Source organism: Phragmites australis, chromosome 22, assembly GCF_958298935.1.
Source record: "Phragmites australis chromosome 22, lpPhrAust1.1, whole genome shotgun sequence".
NCBI classification, from domain to species: Eukaryota; Viridiplantae; Streptophyta; class Magnoliopsida; order Poales; family Poaceae; genus Phragmites; species Phragmites australis.
The window spans coordinates 2,890,630-2,897,596 of record NC_084942.1 but is presented as its reverse complement, the minus strand read 5'-3'; positions in this window follow the sequence as shown (position 1 = coordinate 2,897,596).

The window sequence follows — 6,967 nt, the reverse complement described above, 5'->3', positions numbered from 1 at the left end:
GATCCTGGTGGCGTCGGGGCTCTAATGGACAAACAGTTCGGTGAGGGCATGTGGGACATCCAGGGGTACGTGCTGGTTAAAGGGCGCTGTGATCCGAGCTCTGATCGGTCTGGGAACGCGACGGCGCGCCTGTCCGCGACGGCGGCGACCATGGCGGCACGACGATGGATTCGAGGGGATGGGGGTTTGGCTAGGGATCACATGGGACAACAACATAGGGTAAAGGAGGAGGAGAAAGGGCTAGTTCGGGGTCCTCACCTTGTTGTGATGATCGGGGAAGAAGGATTTACGGAGACGATGATGAGGTAGCGCATCACAGGCGGCGGCGGCTCCGGCGAACGGCGGTGCACGGACAGGGAAGTAGCGACGTCTAGGGCTTAAGGGCATAGAATAGGGATATGAGAGGATGTGCAACTACTATTTATAGGGTTAGGGGCGACTGGTTGAGGTGGAGTCAAAGCCGAACACGAATCGGATTCGAGTTCGAGTCAGTTACGATTTTCTTTTTCGTGGCTCTCCATTCCGAGGATGATATCTCCATCCTTCGGACTCCAAATTGGACTTTTCTGTACTCTAAATTGTAGTACTTGAAAATATCTACAACTTTGAAATTCATTGGAACTTCTGAAAATATCATCTTAATTTTTAAAAATACACCACAATATAAACTATTTGAACTCAGACTTATCTGCGCAGCACTAATTTCAGTGGCCATAACTCCTAGGTCCATTATCCAAAAGGGAACTTCTATAGGTTCAAATCGAAGCTCTGGACGAGACCTACAACTTTGATATTGTCAAGATTTGCATTTGAAGTCGTATTGAACTCTGAAACTGCGTGAGAAGATGAGGCTAATGACGAGGTGTAACTGGTAGCCGGCTTCAATTGCCATTATGGCCATTTAAGCGGCGGTTTCCACTATGAATTGCTAGAAATTGAAAGAGGATAAATGGATGTCAATGCGTCTTGATTGAGCACTAACTCGAGCTTTGTTGGCTGGCCTTGGCTACCAGGCGAAAGGATGACATCATTTGGAAATGGATGAAACGATCAGGTACATGCGCATGCAAGAGAGCTAGTTTGGATTGGCTTTAGCGCACATGTGTGCCGTCATGCTAGCAATCCAACGTGATGCAAGGTTGATGGCATGATGCTGGTTTGGAGCCACAGGCTAGAAAAAAAAACATTGAGGAAAAGCAGTGCACGCTGGGTTGGATCAAAATGATGCAAGATGAGATTGTCCATGGAGGATTTTTGGATAATGTGGGGAAAATGGAATAAGGATTTACCCAACCTAAAAATTCCTTAACCTATTCTAATATTTTATAAATACATTTTTCATCACACAAAATAAATTCTTTTTAAACTCTAAACAAAATTTTGGAAAAGCTTTCAAATTTCAGGAAAAAAGTTATTTTATTGTTTTAAAATGCTCACAACCCAAAATATGAATTTTGGGGTGTGACAAACTACCCCCCTTAAAAGAAATCTCGCCCTGAGATTTGGATAGTCTAGAGAGAGATAGAAGGAAGAGCGGGTGCCTTAGGTTTTGTCTTGCGATCAGCTACCCCTTAAAAATTTGTTTACTTAGAAAACACCAAACAACGTTTACTATCTTGTTGTGTACAAGGATGAGCTTTCACTCACTAAACAAAATGGAACCTAAGTGAGTGGAGTATATTAAGCGTTAAGGAGAATCTTCAGCGTCAAATCTTCATGTTCAGCGGCAACGAACCTTCATCTTCAGTAGCAGGGGTTTCAAAAATCCATTCTAACTAGGTCACATTCCTATAGTCGACATATAGCTCTGATATCACTTATCACACCCGGTTTTCAAAAGAATAACCAACTGCATTTCACATGTATACCGGGATCAGTTTCATCATACATGCGGTGATATTATCAGTGATATAGAGTTCTACATCGAACAAAACATCTTTATTGAAATAAATGCCAGAGTTTACAAGACAGCAGTGAAAGAACACAAGAGGACTCCTAAGGATCTTCTGGGCACACCACAGGTAATCGACTGGAGGCAACATGACCCGGAACGCTCCGTCTTCATATAGCCTTCAGCTTCCTTGATCTTGATGAGGTCTTCTCTAACTGAGCAATATTTATTATTGAAAATAGTAAGTGTGAGTACATATCGTACTCTGTAAGTGTAGAAAAGTATGACATGGGGCTTAAGTCAAGAAAGGATTAGACACCGGGTTCCTGCACTAAGCAACCTTAATCTATAACTCCCAGAATCAGGCATCCTATTTACTAAGTGTGAAGACACAACTTAAACAAGAAGAACAGCTCATCGGATTTCATCCGACTACCAAACTCACCAGATATTCCATATCCGGCTACCATAAATCACTAGGTAATCCCATTACCTGGCTACCCGACCATCCATACCAGAACCTTGATCGTAATTAATCAAGAAAAAGTTCAAGCCACTCTTAACCGTGAGCACAGCTGATCAATTAGTTTTATACTCTGCAGAGTTTGCACACTTTACCCACGAGTCGTGATTCCTGTTTTGCTTCACACTTCTGGGGTGTAGAACCGGGGTCTCACTACAAGGCCTTTACAAAGCGTCTCCAAATTCATATGCACCCACTAAGATTTCACCGCTAACAGGGATTCCATCCACTGCAGAGGCCTCCTCTTGTGCCATTCAACCGTCCACTGGTGCATACAGAATAAGGAGGACATCTAATTAATTGGTCAGGCCGTACCCATATATCGCTTGAATGCGTTTAAGGAATTTTAGTGGTTTAGCTCGGATTTTAAGATAACAGGGCCTTAAAATCAATTTCCCTGTAGCACATGTGTACACAAAATACGAGGATTGCGGGAATTTGGCAGTATTCATGCTATGACTAATTAAATTGCTGATAATTTTTTGCATCATCCCGACACCAAGATGACCGAGACGATTATGCCATATTTGAAATGTGTCAACATTCTGAAAAATTACCTTTTATGCAACATGTGGTACAATTTTGATATATATGTAATACAATCCTAAAGATAAAGAGGGATTTTTCTCTAGTATTTTTGATATATCCGTTATTTTTTGTAATGAGGAGATATTCCTCTTTATTGTCATCGTGAGTTTCGATATGAAAACTATTTTGATGGATATCTCTATAACTTAGTATGGTGCGTGTTAAATCGGGATACAATAGTGCATCATCGATTGTGATTTGGGTACCCATAGGGAGAATGATTATGGCGCGACCAGAGCCAACAATCATAGCATCACGTCCAACGATTATCATAATATTTTCTTTACTCTTTTTAAGAGATTGGAAATATTTAATTTCCCTAAATATAGAGTTAGTGGTACAGCTATCCACTAAACATATTTTTCTTCCATCGGATTATCTCTTGTAGACATCTATATAGAAATGAAGAATTTAAAGTGAAATCCATCATAGATATATAGAATACATACAACTTTGTTGAGTATCAATGTGCAGATATATTGTTGGAATATAAAATATAGTATACAACCTATTACAATACTATGTAGGATATAGATATAATAATATTTAATTAATCGGGAGACTAATTGAGGTCTCCAAACAAGTCTTTGGAAGCAAATTCCACAATCATGTTGTTGGTGCTCTCAAGGTCCTCATGCTGCTACAGAGTAATGTCATTATCCAGTTCTAGATGAACGCTTAGGGAACAATTGGCCTTCCTAGTGGTGTCAGGTTGAAGATTGAAATGTGTTTTATATCTTTCGCCTTGAACTGGTTTGCTTCATCCAACATATTTGAGATATAGATCAATCAAGTGTCTTAAGGTGCGGTATTTCTTAGTTGTATGGCTATAGCAACTACACTTACGATAAATATCATATTTGTCTTTGTTGTTCTTAGAAATGCCCTTCCCCTTGTTATATCCATGGAATTTCTGCTTCTTGTTGCGGTTCTTCTTGTCTTTGGATTTATTTGGGCGACATTTTTTGCCGTCGAACTTATTGGTATTCTGAATATTAGAATTAACTTCAGGTAAAGGAGCAGTGTTTGTAGGGCGCTGGTGATTATTCTTCAACAGAAGTTCATCATGTTTTTCTGCATGAAGTAAAGTGTGAATTAATTCAAAATAGTGCTGGTAATTTCTAGCACGGTATTGTTGTTGCAATACCTTATGAGTAGAAAGCATTGTAGATAAATTTTTTCAATTTTCTCTTCATTTGTGGGAGCTTTGTCACAAAATAACAACTTAGAGCAGATCTTGTGAACATCATGGTTGTATTCTCTAATGGACTTAAAGTCCTAGAGGCGAATGTTGGACCACTCGTATTGAGCTTCAGGAAGTATGACTGTCTTTTGCTGTTTATATCACTCTTTGGGTGAGTTTCATAGATCATATGGATTCTCATCCATCAAGTATTTATATTTTAAATCTGGATGTAGATGATGCCTTATGAAGTATAAAGCTTCATACTTGATTTGATCTTGAAGAGGTGGATCTCCTTCTTGAGGAGAATTAATCGTCATTATTAGTCCATGGGACAATAGACTTATCTTCATGTCTATTGCCCAAAGTTAGATAGTTTCGGCCATCTAACTCGAGTCTGTCAAACTTGACGTTGGATATATTGTCCTACAAAATAACCAATGATTGAATGAATTTACACTTTGGATAATTGAAGAAACATGGTAATGTTGTAATGATGCAAAATTTGTAAAGTCTAGTTGAGACTTGAATTATATAGTATAGACCTCAAATTATATAGTTAACACATTGAAGATAATCACCAAATATGGTATAGATCTTACAGTAGTAGGAGGTATACTTTAACATTTGTCAGTAGATGCCTATATTCCTTCTACCTTATGTTATGCGAAATTGAATATTTGGAGGGGCACTTTGAAGGTAATCATGATGTCAAAATGGCATTATATAGACCTCACAGTGATAGAGCATAATATGCAAAGGTGAAGTAGATGCTTGATTATATCACCTTGTGTTTCATAAATATTAATTGGAGGTAGCCACTTATTTTGCATTATTTAATTCTGCTTGAATTAATAAGTGTGTTTGGAAGAAATAGAATTTCAATTGCAAAAAATAACAAAGTTGTAAACATAATGGTATATCATAGGGATTGCTCAAGGGCAAACACATGGTACATAACAAATTTCTAGATAAAACAGGATCTGGAACACCAATTTACAACATGAAATAGCACTGAACACAATTATAGTTAAATAAAAGGGCTAAAACATAAATTGATAGTACTGTAAAATAATAAATATTGGATGTGACTATAATTATGAAGAAACTTGAGGGGTTTACTGAAAAATAGCTAGTCCACCGGAGTTCTCAGCATATGGACCGAGACAATTTGGGCTCAGGCCTTTTAGGCCTTTCGGCCCAAGGCCCGATTGGGCACCACCCCTCCCCATGCCATATAAAAATGGAAGAGCCAGCGGCCGCCGTCGCTTTTGAAGAGTCGGAGCCAAGCTGGTCACCGGAGCGTCGCCAACCGTCGTTGGGTGGTGCGAACCGGTGTGTTGAGGCCATTTCGCGGCCATGGGTGTGCTGCATCGGAGCAGGCACGTCACCGAGCCACGTTGAGCGCCGCCGCCAGAGATGGGCAGTTAGTGAGGAGATGCGACGGATCTGCTTCGGAGCCGCACCGTTGCCGTCTTCATCATGCCGCCAGTGGGGTCGCCGGTGTTGGGGGTGCGTTGCCCCCATCCCCCCCTCATACGCGTGCATGAAGGGGCCCGAAAGCCCTCTTCCTCATGCATGTGTATGCCTAGGCATGCTTAGGCGCTATCGGAGGGAGGCTGAGGGCTGCGAGAGCCTACGACCCTAGGCAAAGACCCAGATGGTGGTTGGCCACCGCTGTAGCGAAGCGGTGAAGGATGTGGCGGGTCGGAGCACTTGGGGCGGATCCAACGGTCCCTTCGATAGTCAAGGTCGGAGTGTCGCGTCGTGCCGCCATCGAGCTATCGTCGGTGCCGAAGGCGAAGGTGGACGGTGTGGCGTCGATGGAGGCTGAGGTAAAGGACACGTCGGAGAGTACTAGAACTAGTGTTTCCATCTCGGAGGAGAGAGTAGTTGGTGTTGGTGAAGGCAGGATAGTATCCTCTGGAGTGGTGCATGAGGCGGCGGCGGCCGTTGGAGGTGTAAGCGGGGTGTACTCCTCCAAATCCTCCTCCGAGGAGGAGGACACCACCATCGTTGGACTGTTAAAGAGAGGGACAGCACCTCGACGGGCTGCCCTAGTGGGTGGTGGTTCAGACCTAATCACCGTCGTGGTGGTAGCCGACGCTGTGAAGGACCCCACGCCAGTTGTTGGTGCTATAGGCACCCAAACTCCAAAAGAGAAGGACGGCAAGGGCAGCGAGGCTGGTGACGGTGAGGGTGGTGGTCATACAGCAGTGGTGGTTGCCGCGTGGGGTGTGGCACTTGCAGGGCTGCTATGGTGGCCAAAACGGCAACGAGTAGTACCACGGCGCAGACAACGGCAAGAGCGGCGACGGCGTGGACGATGTGGTAGGATGACGACGACAAAGGAAGATGCAGGAATACCATGAATAGGGCAAAATAGATTTGCCATGCTCACCTTCTGGAAGAGGCCTTCATGCCTCTCTGTGCTTTTGATTGCTCAGTGGAGATCATGGTGTTGATCATGTATTACAGTGGATTGGAGAAAGTAGAAAGTCAAAGAGAATAGAGAGTGGACAGTAACTTATATTGATTGATGAATAGAGTTTGCATATATATACACAGTGAAGGGTGGCAAAGCACTAGTTTCCCCCAACGGGATGTCTCTTCATTAGTAACTGTTAATTACATTAATAACTGCAAATGATAGTTATATGATTAATTGATCACATGCTTATCAAGCTAAAGTATATCTGTTCACAACAGCAACACCCATGTCTCTCCCTTACCGTTTGACCACTCATCCTATGCCAAAACACTCACATCAATTCTTAGCATC